Raw genomic sequence first — 17901 nt, 5'->3', positions numbered from 1 at the left:
GTGTGCATGAGACCAGGAGTCAGGAAGGAGTCCAGGCTTCCAGTCCCAGGTCTGCCACTGAATTTGGACAAGTCAGTGATGTTCTCTGGGGATAATTTATGGAAGGAGAAGCTGGGGAAGCTCCAGGGCAAATCATTTAATGATGCTCACCATTCTCAGTAATCTCTCAATGCAGAAGTCATTGTCTAAATAAGCATTCCTTTCCAACCACAGTCTAGCCATTTTGCCTGAAAGTTGGCAGATGTGACTTGCCCCAGGGTGTGAACATCTCAAGGAAGATGTTTTAAATGTAGTGTTTAAAAAATCTATAACAATTATGCAAGGTTTTTTAAGGTTCATATAACAATTCCACTGCTTTTTGCTCATTAAATATTTGTTTTTCTCATTGTTGATCCAATAATTTCACTTCTAAGGAAACAACCAGAAATGAGGAAAGAGGTTTATGTACAAAAATGTTCACTGTGGCACTTCAAAAAAATTAAAGTGAAAAATTGGACAGAACCTAAATGTCCAATAATAAAGGACCGATTGGGTAGATTATTATAAATCTACCTAATGGACTATAATGCAGATGTTAAAATAATGTTTTAAACAGTTTTAATGACTTGAGAACATTCCCCTGATATAATATTAGAGGAAATAATGTAAAATAAGAGAACCATAATATTGTATAACTATCAATTCTTTAAATTGCACATAATGAGATTATAAGGAAATTCAGAAAAACATGAATAGTGGTTATCTCAGGATTGTGAGGTTGTGAGTACTTTGCATTCCCTTCTTTATATTTTTCTGTGTTTTCTGGTTTTGACAGCAAACATTACATTTTGTTCTTTTCATTATATTAAAGTAATATATGTGCATAGTAAAAACTTAAAAAAAAATTTTAAGAAAGCCTGTAGTGAAATGGATTAAGTCTAGCTCCCCACAAATAACTGTTCATTCTTTTTCAGCTATTTCTTTGGGTATATCCTTCCATATGCCTGTATAATATGCTTATACCTCTATTACTAGAATCATGAGTTTCATAAATTCCCTGTGGGCTTCTGGTTATGATGGTTGAGGGTTTGGCTCTCTTTAATCAACCTCCCCACCTTCTCTTCCCACAAAGAAAAAGAATTGTCTCAATTGACTATGTTTCAGTTTAGTTATATCAAAATGCTTGGTTAAATCGGTAGTAGTGTCTATATGATTATGACTATGTAAATTATTGTTCATGGCCGAATTATGTTTAGTTTCCTCTATATGTGTTTCTTTTCTTCTGAATCCCCCAACTACTGTGTTAATACTCATCACTGATTTTCCAAATGTACAGACACAGTCCCAAATAATCTATAGGTTCTATTCTTTTTCTCGGATGATATCTTTCTGAATACTCCTACTAGATGGTTTACTCTTTATGTCTGTAGCTCAGTATTGTTCTGGTTCTGACTATTGCTGGTCTGCCATGTTGGATTCCTTAGATTCTGCTTCTTTTTCTTTGTTTATTCTTTCCTTTTGGTGGAATATATCCATTTATCAGCTTTACAAGAAAGAGTGAGAGATAAATATGAGAGATAAATATTTGGGATCTTTCTATGTCAAAAAATGTCTTTCTTGTAGACTCCCATTTGATTGATGGTTTAGCTGGGTATAGAAATTTCCCTTAGACATTTCAAGAACCTTTCTAGCAATCACTGTTATTGTTTGAAAGTGCCAAGCTTTGGGGTCCTATGCCATGTAGGTGCGGGCTGAATGGGACAGAGATGAACAGAAAGAGCCTGGACCAATAGTCTTGCTGGAAAGAAGAGAATGAACAGATAGAGAAGAAATGTAGAAATTCAGCAAATCACAGAAGTCAAATTCCAGTTGATTGTTAAGGATGAAATGATCAAGCAAGGACTGCCATAGAGTCAAGAAAATGTAGCTCAGAGAGTCAGCTCAGGCATGTTCTTGTAGCCTGGGTTCAGAGTTCAAGGTGTCAGAAGAAAGTTCCAGTAAGCAGCATAACTTCAGTGAGCTCTGATCCAAAGGGGGATTCTGGGCTAGGATATATGTTCCTTGCTGGACATGGATTTACCCTGTGCAGACTGCTTCTAGAGGGATATTGGAAGCCTTTTGTGAAACTACTTCTGTTGGAGACAGACTGGCAGAGCTCCTGAGACCTAAGCAAAGGCTTGGAAATTGACTTAAGGTATTACAAGAGCACTCTTCATACCACACTCTTTCCAGAAACGTCTCCTTGAATTCTAGTTGGAAGAAAACAACAAGGACAACAACACTGGCTCTAGACATAAGGTTTCCTACAGCCTCCAGATCCACTCACGCTCTGCCACCAGTGCCCATAAGGAATGAAGTCAGCTCTCCAGGGGTGCTGGTGGCAAGGGTCGTACATACCCAGAAATCACCACTGTGATCTCCATTTAAACAGTGGTGCCCCTGGAACATGTCCAGCTGGCCCTATCCTCCCAGAGACGTTTGGGAGAGACAGGCTTATAAATAAGTGTGGGTATGAGGTCACATGTGGTTTTCATACTGAAAGTGATTTTGGTGGAAAGGAAACAACTTAAAACCTCCTGATGTTCTTTATTGTCTTCAAACAGCCTAAACCAGACGTGCAGGAAATAACAAGCCCCCCTTTTAAAACACTGACCTTCTTTTGAATTAGTTTCCCTGGAAGTTTGAACAAGGAATCAATGGGAAAAGAAAATGATTTGAGATCACAGTTGAACGGCGGGCAGTTTTTCAAAGTGTTTTATCGCCTTGCAAGAGTGGATACGCTTGACTAGAGTTAGCGGCTGTCTGCCAGGGAGGATTTCAAGCTCAAGAACTCAGCACTTCTGTCTTTCTAGGGTCTGATCTGCTCTAACACACACACACACACACACACACACACACACACACACACATATTTTTTGCCAAGGTCACTGCCACCCTTTAGAAGATGATGAGAGGATACATTGCTTAAGGCAGACTTGCAAATAAGTTACCTGCCCATGGAGAAGAATTTTTTTCAGTAACCAGCCCCCCAGCATCTTTTGAAGATAACCCAGAGGCCAGGGTACAATGAAGCAGCATCTGTTTCCTTAATGTGATGCTCAGTTGTAATGAGGGACTGTAGGAACATACCTTGTAGTTCTGCTGAGTCCCTGTTCTATGGTCAATTATTGAGAAGGTTGTCCAGGATTCCTAGGATGGCATCAGATGCCAGAAACTTACCAGTGAGAGAATAAAGCCAAAAGAAGAGAGAAGAAAATGTTGCCATTAGGACTCCTACTACTACCACCACCATTACTCCTACTGCTGCTATTAATGACTGTTAGAACCATCAGTACTGCTGGGGCTATATTACTACAACTGCTGCTCCAGCTTCCAGCTGCTACTGCCACTAACCCCTCCCTTCTGCTTTTAGCATCCTCTGTGCACCCCACCTTATAGGTATGAATCTAACTTAATACCCACCAAAGCCGGCCAACGTAAAGGCATATTTAAAAAATATGCAAATATGCAAATTCCTCAAAGTTGCAGAAAACCCATATTATATACTGAGATCTTGAGGCTCAAAGCAATTAGAGCAAATTGTCCAGGATCACCCAGAGTGAGTGTCAGAACTAGGGTTTGAAGCCAGGTCTCTTTGACTCTTTTATTAACTAGGATGCCCCCACTGAAACACACACATACATAAAAGCAGTAACAGATAATTTGTGTGCCCAGTACAGTACAGATGACTGTAATTCCCACATGAGAAGGTCGGAATAGTGTGAAGTCCCACAAGGAGACTGGTCATATGGACACACTCACAGGAAAATCCCTACCCTTCAAAGCTCCCCAGCTGGGTCTCTCTCCCTTTCTCTTTCTTCCTCTCTTACACTCACACTTAGAAATGCACAGAGGATGTCTTTGGCAGAGCATACAATTTCACTTAGCTGACCTATTTTATTTTAAAAGGGAAATGAGCTAATGCCCTAGATTTCCAAGAAGACTGACCTGTCTCCATTTCTTTCTGCTCACTGTTCTTCCAAACTCCCAACTCCAGTTGAGATGGAGGCTTCCATCTGTCTTCCCCTTCCTTCTTCCCCATCCTGGGCTCAACATTTACACACAACACATTTGGAGCCCTTAGAAGGGACGACTGTTAACTCTTCCATTTGATAAACATACTGATTGAGCACCTGCTAATAATCACTGATCCTTACTGTCCTCTCACCATGAACCCCTCCCACACCTAGTGTCAGCTCATCCTCACCACAGTCCTAGGAGATGAGATCATTAGGCCTGCCTACCGGGGCAGATGGTGAAAGCAAAGGCTAAGTGACTCGCCTGGGGTCCCTCAGCTTTAAGCAGCATAATTAGGACTGCCATAGATTGTGCAAAATAATAATCATAATTTGGTGTGAATCGTTTTGTGTGTGTATGGGAGAGAACGTATAGGTAAGTAAGACCCAAGTCCTCACCTCAAAGTTGCAGAAAACCCAATGATGGTGAAAGATGCAAACAAAACCTGGGAGAAGGGTGGGCAGGGAGGTGTGGGGTGTGAGGAAGAAAACTGGCTAAATCTGGGCTGAGTATCTTTGTAGGCGCTGGCTGGGATGGTGGGTCCCAGTGTTGAGAGTCCATTGGGCTGAATTTGGTCCTGAGGCAGCAACAGGCAGGAGGGTCTGCTGGCTGCAAAAATGCTATTGCTGCCTCAGACAGTTTTAAAGGGGCCATGCCTCACAGTAGGAGCTGCCTTTCTTCTGTTTGAAAGAAGGGTTTCTTGGGCCCCTCAGCAAAGAAGTCAAGGGCAACAACTCTTTGTGCCCATGCAGAGGCCTCAGGTCTCAGCCCTAAGAAGAGGCAGTCCTCAAGCCCTCATGAGGTCCACAGAGCTCTTGCACACTACACCTGCCCTGTGCTTCCTTTTTTTTTTTTTTTTTTTTTTAAGCCACTTCATTGAGGCATGATAGCTCTGGAGATCTTTGCAACATAGGGCCTATACTGTACACTAAACAATTCGCTATGAGGGAAAAAAAAATGCTAAGGAAATAGAACTTTTGTGTTACATGGTCTTGCCATAAAAGATAAAAATATTTCAATAAACACATAAATGAAAACAAAAGAGGCAAGAGGAGGCTTTCAGAGGTGACAGGTGAAGTCTGTGCTTGCTTTTGAGGCTTGAATAAAGGTTAATTATGTCAAGAGGGAAAGTTGCATCTGGTGGAAGAAACAGGAAGCACAACTCTGTGTCCCATTATTGCCCCTGCCCAGAGGGCAAGGTAATTTCCTTTTCCCCTCGCTTGGCCCCTGCCCCCTTCCCCCCTGCCTTATCCACTCTGCCTCTTGCCTGCTTCAATCCTCTTTGAGGGAATGGAATGCTAATTGGATCCATCAGGGCTGAAGATCTTATTGATTAACAGGTGGGGACACTCATGAAAAGCTCAGACCCAAACTAGGTCAGACCAGGCTCTTTCTTGCAGCCTGGGGAGGTGGGAAGGTGGGAGTTCCAAGCCCGTGCAGTGAGCTCCTTCTCAGCTCTATCAAAACTCTGCATTGAGGTCACCAACCTGACCATTGAAAAAATGGTGCTTTGTGGTCATCTGCCAACCTTCCATTTCCAATCCCTTTGGGAGCCTTCTAGGTGGTAAAGCGCTGTGCTTGGCTGGCAGTGAATACTGTCCACACCACATTGTCCACACTCACTTTGATTTTGAGTGCTCTGTGTTCTCACTCCTATACCTTCCCTGCTCCTACTGTCCCATCCTCCTCTGGGTTGTCATTCCCTCTTCGAGGTGGATGCAAATCTGATCTAGCATTTGAGGTTCAGCTCATCTAACATTTCTTCTTTTTATGATTCCTTCTAGTTAAAAAAAAAAGAAAGAAAATTCAGAAAGTCCCCTCTTCTGACCTGTACATTTTAATGGCACTCTTCTGTAGCTTTCTGTGTTCCTGTCATCTCCTCGACTACTCTGTTGGTTTCTTGAGACTAGACTGTATGTATCTGATCCAAGTACACATGTCCAGTGCTTAGCAAACTGCTGGATAGTAATTAAACAAAAGATTGGGGGATACCTCTTGTGTTCAGATGGGAATCTATTGACAAGACTCCTGTCCGGAGAAATGCAGTCTAGTGGGAGGGGCAGACATAAGCGAAAGAATCACACAACTAAATCTAAACCATTGGAGGTACACAAGCCTTGGAGCGCATGTACTAAGAGGAGCTGATGTCACCGGGAAGGTCAGTGAAGGTTCAGGATGAAGTGATATTATTGCTGAGGTGTGTAGGGAATGTGGCCCTCACCAGGTAAACATTCCAGATAGAGGAAAGATTGTGCGAAGGTAGAGGGGCAGTTAGTACGGCATGTTGGGGGAAGTGAAAAGAAATAAAGGGCCGTGTATCCAAAGCAGAGTGTGTTAGGGCCAGAGAGAGAGGGAGGAGGCTGACAAGTAGGTAGGGAGTTGATTTTGTGGTCATGGTCAAGAGTTGGTCTTTATACCATGATCATGTGCTGGACCCCACATAAGGGGCTCTCTGAATATCCAGATTCCCGAGTGATGAGAGTTTGGTCCTCCACGCAGGCAAAATGGTGCTCATTGTCCTTAAAGCTGGACAAGTGTGCACCTAAGGACAGTGTAGTCCTTACTTTGGGAAAGGGAATGGATTACCTTTTTCACAAGTTAGGGATCTCTCTCTGATGCTGAAGAAGATATGATAAGCAGAGAAAACTCAAAGATGATGTCTTTTTCCTTAGCCTGCTTTGAGGGAGATAACGGCTGGAACTGGAATATCTTTTAATTTCCATAAACAAATGGAAAGGAGCTTAATTGGGCCCGGACATCTTTGCTGTGGTGCCCAGTTTGGGGATAATGCAGACTTTCTTGGCTCGTGGATCCCTGCCCACAAGCACAGGGTGTTCTGTCTGGCAGAGAAGGGAACTCACATATGGGGCCCTGTCTTGGGCCAAGCTCTGTAGCAAACTCTCCACGCCTCCCATCTAGATAATTGTAAGAAGAACTCTTAATCTCCCTTCCAATTTAGTATTGATGGAGTGAGAATGGGGCCAGAGGAGGCTGAAGGAAGAAGGGTGGAATCCAGGATGACTTCTTTGATTAGTGCTGGGTGATCAGGTGAATGTGAATGTCATAAGCCTAGGAAAAGGAGATCTGGGGGAGAGGTTGACTGACTCAAGCTTTGGCTCGTTTGGTTTGAGAATCTGAAGGACATGTGGTTGAACACCCAGAAACTAGTTGGAAATATGGCCTTAGCTTAAGAATGGTGAAGACTCACAATGCTGAAGCAGCACCTTCTGGGCAGCCTTCTTCTTTTGGAAAGTGTGCCATCTCAGCTCCCCTCCAGCCTCTCCCAGCTCCACCTGTCAGATGACTCCAAGTCACATTTTTAGACACTGTTTTTCCATCACCCTAAAGAAAAAGTAGCCAAGCAGACCAGACAATGGTAATCTTAGCTGTATCCACACAACATCTTCCACCTTCCTTAACTGTGTCATCAAGCAAAACAATGAATGACTTTTAACCCTTAAAGAATTCGTGGTCACCAATTCTGGTGTATGTGTGTGTCTGTGTGAGTGAGATCCACACCAACAAAGAATTCTTGTATGTCCACTGGGGGTCCTACAATTCAACTTAAGTCTGACACCATCTACATCAGATCCCACAAGTTAGGGGCTCAGTCCTATGAGACTGTCCCCCTCTCCGCTCCCTTCTGCCCACTTCAGACACCAGTTACAAACCCCGGTTGTTACCTGTAGTTCTGACCAACTGGCTGTAGGTAAGAGGTTCCAATGACCCCCTCCTTGGATTTGTTTCATTTGCTAGAGCAGCTCACAGGACTCGGAAACATGTTGCTTACTAGATCGTCAGTTTATCATAAAAGCATGTAACTCAGGAACAGCCAGATGGAAGAGATGCATAAGACAAGGTGTGGGGGACCTTCCATGCCAGAGCTTCCGTGCCCCCTCTGGGCATGCCACTTTCCCCATTTGTGCATGTGTTCACCAACCCAGCAGCTCTCCCAATCCAATCCTTTTGGATTTTTATGGAGGCTTCATTACATAGGCATGATTGATGAATTCATCGACCTTTGCTGATTGAACTCAATTTCTAGTCCCTCTCCCTTCCTTGGAGTTGAGGGTGAGGAGAAGACTGTCTAAGCATACCATTGATCTACTGGCAACCAGCCCCCATTCTTAGGCACACCCAAAAGCCACTTCATTAATATAACGAAATACACCTTGATCATTCTTCACACTTTGGAAATTATGATGGCTTCAGGAACTCTATGCCAAATGGGGACAAAGAGCAAAAGATCTATTTCTTATTATAAATCACAAAATCACACCCTCTGTGTTGTCATCCATTTCCATTTTTGTGACTTCTTAAGAGTTTCTAATTGTTAACAGTTCGTGAGCCCTCCAACTGTTTTATTCTGTCTTTCATTCAATACTGTGTGCCAGCCACTGATAAACAAGATGCAAAATCTCAACTGCCTTAGGTCTTAGCATTGAGTGGGAGAGAGAAACGGACATTAAACTAATAATTACCAAATAACCATGTAAGATTGGATTTGTCCTAAGTATTAGAAGAAAGAAATACATAGAGCACCGTGGGATGTAGCCTAGTCTGGTGATGGCGTCTGGGTGGAGGGTGATGCTGTTTTCTGAGATGAGAATCCCAGAAGAATCAAGTTTGGGTGTGACTTTCAGGGTTTAAATAAGACTCAAATGCATATGGAGCTCACTATGTACCAAGCAGCATTCTTAAACAGGCTACAATCATCCACTCGTGACCTTCCCAGCTAACCTGTGATGGAGGGACCATCATGATTCCTGTTTTCCAAATGGAGGCCTGAGGCACAGAGGGTTGAGTGGCTTCCTCAAGGTCACACCACTAGTAAATAGCAGAGCCAGGATTTTGAAACCTAGGCTGTCTGGTCCCAGAATCCACATGATGCAGACTCTCTCATGAGACTTTATTTAGATCCATTCAGCCGACAATTCTGGTGGGACGTCTAAGTGAAAATTTGATAAACTGCTTTCTTATCCTTGTTAAAAAAACAAAATTCAACCGAGTCAATTTGAAGGTCTAATTGGCTTTATTCAACGATTCATGAATCAGGCAGCATGATTCTCTATCCCGTCTAGCAGATAGAGAAAGGAGCTCTGAGGAGCTGTACAAAATGAAAGGCTTTCATAGGCAAAATGAGGAAGACAAAGGAAGTTTCTTTATGTCTTTGTGGGTTTTTTTTTTAAAGATTTTATTTATTTATCTGAGGGAGGGAGAGAGAAAGAGAGGGAGCACGAGTGGTGGGGAAGGGCAGAGGGAGAAGCTGTCTCTCTACAGACAGGATCCCAATGCAGGACTCGATCCCAGGACCCTGGGATCATGACCTGAGCCAAAGACAGATGCTTAACTGACGGAGCCACCCAGGAGCCCCAAGAAAGGAAGTTTCTGGCAAAGATTATTTCAGCAAGGTCACCTTGCTTTGGGGAAAGACAGGGGTCTATCAGGCAGATGTCGTCCCTAGTGCTAACTAGGTAATTCTAATTTGACTGGTTAAAGGTTACATTCCTGGAGGAGCCTGAAACTGTAGTTAGGTCCCATGTTAAGTCTTGGCTGGGGCTGTGGGGCTTAGCACAAGTGACTCCATTTTGGGCCTGTTGTTTCTTTTAAAATATCATGTAGGAATGTTGGAGAGGATGCGGAGAAAAGGGAACCCTCTTACACTGTTGGTGGGAATGTGAACTGGTGCAGCCACTCTGGAAAACTGTGTGGAGGTTCCTCAAAGAGTTAAAAATAGACCTGCCCTACGACCCAGCAATTGCACTGCTGGGGATTTACCCCAAAGGTTCAGATGCAATGAAACGCCGGGACACCTGCACCCCGATGTTTCTAGCAGCAATGTCCACAATAGCCAAACTGTGGAACGAGCCTCGGTGTCCATCGAAAGATGAATGGATAAAGAAGATGTGGTCTATGTATACAATGGAATATTACTCAGCCATTAGAAACGACAAATACCCACCATTTGCTTCAACATGGATGGAACTGGAGGGTATTATGCTGAGTGAAATAAGTCAATCGGAGAAGGACAAACATTCTATGGTCTCATCCATTTGGGAAATATAAATAATAGTGAAAGGGAATAGAAGGGAAAGGAGAAGAAATGTGTGGGAAATATCAGAAAGGGAGACAGAACATAAAGACTCCTAACTCTGGGAAACGAACTAGGGGTGGTGGAAGGGGAGGAGGTCGGGGGGTGGGGGTGAATGGGTGACGGGCACTGAGGGGGACACTTGACGGGATGAGCACTGGGTGTTATTCTGTATGTTGGTAAATTGAACACCAATAAAAAAATAAATTTATTTTAAAAATAAAATATCATGTAGGACAGTCTGCGTTGGGATTTCTGTTATTGCTGCCAAAAGAATCCCAGCAGATACAGATGTGAATGGATGCCTGAAATCATAAAATTCAGGAGAGAGGGCTGGGCTGGACATTTAATCTGAGAGATGCCTTATAAGATGTTCCACTTCCAGCAGCACATTCTGGGCTTTCCCTTCTGCTCAAGGGTCCCTAATCCTTAGAGGCTTTGCATGGATTATAGCATCTTCTGTGAGACAAAGACACATAAGGGATGATTCTTGTTTTTAAAACTAAATCCATTGGGAGTAACTGCCTGCCTTGTGGGTAATACCACCCATTCATGGCTTCTGCCTTCCTGTCCCCACCTATACACATACATGTACGCCTTAAGACCTTTTGGACTGACTTTTATTATGTATAAGCTAAGTTGGACATGGTGATGGATGTGAAAACTGGCAACTCTGAACAGCAAAAAAAGCAAGTGGAGCAGAAACAGCTCTCAGCAATGGATTCGGGATGCTCAGGCTGCTTGTCTTGGGCATCTCACATCCCACTTGTCTTGTTGCAAATATTGTACTGCTACCTTGTTCAAGATTGACGAAGACTGATTAAAATCCTTTAAATGGCTCTTGTTGACAAGATTTGCTATAGAACATTTTAATGACTAAACAAAATTATAGTGCAATCTCACTTGATTAAAGACAAAACGATACCTGTGAAATTTCCAGTGTATAGGTTAAAAAAGCAACTTAAAAACATCTTTAAAAAAGGAAAACCATCTTTAAAGGATTCAGAGCCTGGATTCTGCTGCAGAGAAGCATGGCAGTGCGTGTGGTGGCATTGTTCCTGGATTTCCTTCCCCTTGACCAAGGCCTCCTGTCTGGTTTTTGTTTTCTTTCTCCCCCACTGGCATTGTCTGCTCTTTTCTGATTGTTTAGATAGCATAAAGGTGGCCAAGAAAGACCAGATGCCATTTCCAAGTAGCGTTCTCTTTTTAGATGTTCTCTGGACTTCACTCTATGGCAGACTCAATACACCTGTTAGTCACTTCCCTTCACATTCCCTCCACGGCTCCTGTCTGAAGCTCTTCCCTAATATCACTAATGCAACCCACCTCTTGTTAAGACAAAGATGAGTTGATTACTTCTGGTGGTAAGGAAGCACCCCTCATGTAATGGCAGGATCTCAGATGAGGGGAAGGAAGGTCAGAAGACTTAGAAGTTAAAGACTAGGTCTTTCAAAGTGGGGGCCTGGTTAGGATTAGGTGAGGATAATCAATAGCTCGGGGTTGGTAGATACACTAAGGTGTGGATTTTGAGGCAAGGGATTAGAAATATTTAGAGTATAAACTTGGTATTTTTCCATTGGCAAATTTCCTTTGGTAGCGGTACAAAGAGTTGAAGAGTATTTCTTATGTTCTTATAGTGAATATCAGATTGTTTCCCTGGGCCGGAGACTTGGGGGTAGGGGAGGAGCCATGCTAATAAAGTAGAGGAGTAGCACAAATTCATGTTCAAGTAGACAGCAGGATGTAGTTTTGGTTCTCAGTGTCCAAGCTGAGGGTAGATAATTTCCCTTCTCAGTCCGCATGGATAAAGTGCAGGGTGCTTAACATGCTCACAGCATCCTGTGTGCCTTACCCTTTGCCTACCTGTCCTTCTCCACCACATTCCACTCTGACCTTGCAGTCTGCAATTCAGTGCCATTGACTTGCTGTTAGTTCCTTCTCACCTCAGGGCCTTTGCACTTACTGTATTCTCTACCTGGAACAGCCTCGCTCCTTTGCATTTTTTGTTTTGTCAGCTCCTTTTTGTAGGGCTCAAATGTTATCTCTTCAGTGAAGCTTCACTAATTCTAGTCTAAGATGGGCTCCACTTTCCAGCTCTTTTGATACTCCTTACATCTTCTTCAGACCACTTATAATAGTTAAATAGAAATTTTGGAATTTATTATTTTATGTTTGCCTCTGACTTTCTTGCCGTGGTATTCTTCGGGTTTACAAGAGTGATTTGCAGCTACTGGATACGCGGTACATATTTGTGGAATACATATGGGAAATATGGACTGTGTCTCTGGATCTTTGAGGAAAGTTTTGGTTTTGCGAAGTATGTACACTGCTGATGGAAACCTTCTGTGCTGTCTACTTCCACTGTGATGATTTGTAACTCCCCCTCCAATTCATATTTTAAAGTTCTAACCTTTCTGTTTCTATCACAGCACTTATTTCTCTATATTGTAATTGGCCCCCATCAGACCCTAAGCTTTAGGACAGAAGGAACTCATTCACCTCTTCCTTTCTGGGACCCAGCACAATGCCTGGCATTTAGTAGGTGTCCTGTATGTTTGCAAAATGAATGAATGAATGAATGAATGAATGAATGAATGGATTTAGGAATAAAACTGGGGTAGTGAATCTCAGCTCTAGGTAAGTATTGCCTGGCAGGAATTCATTCATTCGTTAATTATGTATCACACACATACTATATACCAGGCGCAAATCCCATGCAGTACACAAAGTAGATAAAAAGCCTTGTCCTCATGGAACTTACGTTGTGCTGGAGGTAGACACACAATAAGCAAGATTAATAAGTCAACATATGTAAGGTGCTAGGACTAGGATGAGACAAATTAAGCATGTATTTTGCAAAAGTTAAGGGAGGATGGCAAAAACTCGGTGATAAAAATAAATATGCAGAGGCCCCTGGTGGCTCAGTTGGTTAAGCAGCTGACTTTGGCTCAGGTCAGGGTCTCAGGGTCCTGGGATTGAGCCCCAAGTCAGGCTCCTGTTCAGCCCAGAGTCTGTTTCTCCCTCTTCTTCCCCCTCTGCCCCTCCCTCTCGCCCTCTGCCCCTCCCCCATTCATGCTCTCTCTCTTTCTCAAATAAATAAAATCTTAAAAAAACAAAATGAATGCAAAAATATCTATGATGAACAAACTATCAAGATTTTAAGTAAAGATGGATGTTTTATATCCTGTTAGATAAATGCTAATGAAAAAAAATAAAGGGATGCTTGGGTGGCTTAGCGGTTGAGCATCTGCCTTTGGCTGAGGGCATGATCCTGGAGTCCCGGGATCGAGTCCCACATCGGGCTCCCTGCATGGAGCCTGCTTTTTCTTCTGCCTGTGTCTCTGTCTCCCTCTCTGTGTCTCTCATGAATAAATAAATAAAAATATTTAAAAAAAATAAAAAAAAGAAAATGGGATAGGGGTGGGTAGGGAATTTGGGAAGGAGAGGTAATGAAATTGTAGGTGGAGTGACCACAGAAGACCCCTACCAAGATGGTGATGCTTGGGTGAAGACCTGAAGGAAGTGAAGAGCACTTTCCTCACATCTGGGGGAAAAACTTTTTAGGTGGCAGGAACAGCAGGTACAAAGGCCCTGAGGTAGGAGCACATCTGGAAAAGAACTTGTGTGACTGGAGGAGAGTGAGCAGACAGGAGGACTTGGTGGGGGGCAGAAGTACAGAAGGTGGAATTAGAGGGGTAACAGAGGCTCAGATGTAGAGGGAAGGGACTAGACTCTATATGGCTAACTCATCTGAACTTTTCTTTTTTAAAAAGATTTTTATTTATTTATTCATGAGAGACAGAGAAAGGCAGAGACATAGGCAGAGGGAGAAGCAGGCTCCTTGCAGGGCACCCAATATGGGACTTTATCCCAGGACCCCGGAATCACACCCTGAGCCAAAGACAGAAAATCTCAACCGCTAAGACACCCAGGTGTCCCCAGAAATTAAGATTTAAAGTGCGATTCCTTAATTTTAAAAGAGAGTCCACTAATTTGCAAAAATTGCTAAATGCTGCACAGGCTAACACCAGTGGTTCACTGCTGGGGGCGATTTTGCCTCCCAGAGGACATTGGCGGTGTCTGGAGGTACTTGTGGTTGCACATCGGGGAGGGGCTGCTCCTGGTGGGTAGCACACAGGTGGAGACAGAGCCACAGGTGCCGCCAAGATTCTCCTAGGTGCAGGACAGCCCCCAGCGACAAAGCATGACCCAGCCCCAAATGTCGGCAAGGGAGGTTGGGAAATCCTGTGTGAAACAGAACATGCCCATGTGGATGGAATCTGTTGATGAGGTCAGCAAATTTCTTAAAGTGAGCAGATGGGCCGGAGGCCCCGGGATGGCCCTCTTCCCCCAAGACCTCACAAGGCCGACCCGTTGCCCTATTTATGCTTCAGAGGAAGCGATTCTCCACCACGTGCCCAGCACTCCTCCCTATTAAGTAGTCACCACCCAGAGCCCCTCATTTCCATCTCTGCAACCACCCCAGGTACAAAAGATGTCCTGTTCACAAGAGGCAGATGGAGATCAGCCAATTACAAGGCTATTAGTCTACAGCGCGGGCCCGGCCTTATCGCATCTCTGTGGGCTGCACACTCCAGGAGCGTAGCTTTGTGCCTGTTGGCTTGTTTAGTGCCACGACTGCCCAGTCTGGTTCTCTAATTCTTGCTGGTGAAGCACAGTTTCCTATTCTAAACCTGAACCATTCCATTAGTAGGTCCTAAGCAGCAGCAAGATCCATCCTTCTGCATACTCTATCCATAGCTGATTATATGATTCACATTTCAATAGCCTTTTTCTTCATTAAAATGAAGTAAAAAAGATAAATCACTTTGGATAGACTTTTGTTGTTACGCGGGAGTATGTCTAGAGCGACTGCTTTTGGTCGGAAGAGCTGGAACCGAAGTTTTAAACTCAAAAATGCCTTACAGAGGCCAGGCAGGTAATGGGAAGGCATAAAGCAGGCTGTTAAAATAGGGAGTGGTGGGAACTGGGAGCCCCTGGGGGTGAGTGGGGGGGGGTCACCCAGGCTGGAAGCATCTGTCCCTCACAGCCAGCCAATGCTGCAGAATGGCAGTCGGACCCAGCGTGGCAAGACCTTTTGACATTTTGATAGATATCGGAAATTTTAAATACGTTCATTCATTTTAATATTCTTTGCAGGATGTCGCCAAAACCATATATGTTGCCTGCAGGTGGTTTGTGCGTCACCAGAGGACGATCTCTACTTAGATTCTTGGGAGCCATCTGTTTTCTGCATATGTGAGTAAATTGATCCAGAAAGTTAGAAACAGACCAGGTTAAGAAGGAGGGGTAGTGAATTAAAGACCTGCCCAATTTGGAGAAATGGTTTTCCTATGTACCCCCAAAGCGAAGCCCCATTAATCTCCTTGGATCATAGTGGCCATTTGTGTACTAGGCATCCTACTAAGGTAAGGGCGGTTTCCTACAGCACCTTGGGAAAGACTGCCTCCATTTTGCAGATGAGAAACCTGAGTCTTGGGGATACCCAAGGGTTTGAGTTCAGGGATTGAGCATCTGCCTTTGGCTCAGAGCGTGATCCCAGGTCTCCAGGATCAAGTCCCACATCCGGCTCCCCTCAGGGAGCCTGCTTCTCCCTCTGCCTATGTCTCTGCCTCTCTTTCTCTGTGTCTCTCATGAATAAATAAACAACATCTTAAAAAACCAAATAAACAAAAAACCCTGAGTCTTACAGTAGTAACTGCTCATGATCACATGATAGGATTTGAGCCTGGGAACCTGCAAGCTTTTATCTGTGCTCTTTATTGACCAATAGATGTGGCTTGGAGCTGAGGATGAGTATTTCTGAGCTTTAGAAAGGCATTTTATAGTTATTGACCATATCCATGGAGGTGAAGTGGAACACAGGCAATTGGATGGTCAAATCCTAGACTCCCGAAGTGCATGAGGAAAGCAGGGACAAAGTTGGCCAATTTATCATTTTCCTGAGCAGCTCTCCACCTGTGCCTGAGGGAAGCTGGGTAAATTCTGCCACTCCCTACTGCTCTGTTCCACACCATTCTCTAGGGTTCCCCAGCAAGACTGAGCCTCTGGTTGCCTGTAGGAGCATCCCACCTGATACGCTGAGAACTAGCATCTTTCCCTCCCCAATCTCACTACTTTTCCCTCTCATTTCAACGAGGCTTGTATAAGTCCTTGTCTCGGGGTTTGCTTCTGGGAGAACCCAAACCAAGACCCAAGGGAATCTCAGATATTCTTTGGTTGTTGCCAGCATTGGATTATCTTTGCTTCTGTTGAAGCTAATGAGGTCCCCAAGCCTTAGTCATCTGCATTTATCATACAAAGTCTTATGTTGTCCTAAGGGGTGGGTTATAACAGAAGAGAGCATCAGTCTTAAACTTATGAGGAGAACAGTTCAAAAATGGGAAGGAAGGGGGAGAAGATATAAATCAAAAGGGTTTATTTGGTCACAGAAAAGACACTTGATTGCTGTGACCCCTGCCATGTTTCCATTGGCTAAAACTCGACTGATTGTCTACAGTGTAACATTGCCAGTGATAAGAGGCTCTTTACTTTCATCTTTCTGTTTAATTTCCTAACAACTTGAGAGGAAGAACTCTCTGGCACTGCAAATTACTTTGGATTGTAACAAAAAAGATCCAGAACCCTTTCTCTATTTCTTTTAATAGTCATTCAGGGACACAGTGTAATTGAATTAAGACACTTCCAAGAGGTGAATTATAGGATAATAATTCAGACCTTTCCATTTAATGGGAGCCGGCCTATGGCCTTGGGTCCACTAGATCTGAAGGGGTGAATTACTGCTCTATAACTCACAAAGTCCCACTTAAAGAGACCCTGGTTAAAGGGAATTAGCATCAACAACCAAGTCAGCAAAGGCAATCCGAGATCTAAGAGTAAGGGGTGCGGGGAACACAGAAATGGATTTGGAAACTTGGCTCCTCACTTCAAAGAAGTCAGATATCAGAGAATAATGTCAGACCCTCAATGAAAAATGAATGGCCTCTCAGCCGAGTAGGGCTCTGGGTATTTTCTGCCAATGGCCCCGCATGCATGTGTGGAAGTCTCGAGCATTCCATCCTTTCAGATATAGTAAAATAACAAATCAGTCTTTAATGGTAGTCAGGACCCATGTGAGGTACTCAGCAGGTTCCTGCATCCTGGAGGCAGAATGGGCAGTGACAATTCAGGGCACCCCCATGTCCTTCTTCCCATCCCTCCCCTCCCCCCAGCATTTTTTTCACTGATGCCTGAAATGTTACCATTCGCAATTCCTTTATTTGGGTTAAACATTAATGTCCTATTTCTTCTTTTTAAAGGAGTCAACACTATACATAAAGTAACTGTATGGCACTTAACTCAAAGACAGATATGAGTTCAAATTCACAACTGACAATCTGTGACATTGCTTATCTCCTTTGGGTTTTAAGTTTCTCACCTGTAAGACGAGGATTATAGGGGACACCTGTGTGGTTTAGTGGTTGAGCACCTGCCTTCAGCTCAGATCATGATCCCGGGGTCCTGGGATTGAGTTTTGCGTCTGGCCCCCCACGGGGTGCCTGCTTCTCCCTCTGCCTGTGTCTCTGCCTCTCTCTCTGTGTGTCTCTCATAAATAAATAAATAAACAAAACCTTAAAAAAAAAAAAAAGACGTACCTGCTTAGGGCTATGATGAAGATTAGGTCAAAGAACAGATCAAACACTTAGCAAAGTGCCAGGCAAGGGTAAGGCTTCCGCAAAGAATAAATATTATTGAAAAATATCCTTCAGAGAGTG

General features: G+C 43.7%; 1 long non-coding RNA gene across 2 annotated transcripts in view; it reads left to right on the top strand.

The window, feature by feature from the left end:
* LOC144319052 (uncharacterized) overlaps window positions 1–17901 on the top strand; it is a 431793-nt gene that overhangs the window by 316219 nt on the left and 97673 nt on the right. For both annotated transcript variants that reach the window (XR_013384970.1, XR_013384969.1), the window contains one exon: window positions 15287–15385. This is a non-coding gene — a long non-coding RNA (uncharacterized LOC144319052). The remainder of the gene's footprint in view (window positions 1–15286; window positions 15386–17901) is intronic.

The sequence above is a fragment of the Canis aureus genome, chromosome 8 (assembly GCF_053574225.1).
Source record: "Canis aureus isolate CA01 chromosome 8, VMU_Caureus_v.1.0, whole genome shotgun sequence".
Classification (NCBI taxonomy): Eukaryota; Metazoa; Chordata; class Mammalia; order Carnivora; family Canidae; genus Canis; species Canis aureus.
The sequence above is the reverse complement of the archived record's forward strand: the minus strand, read 5'-3'. Positions and strand labels throughout refer to the sequence as shown.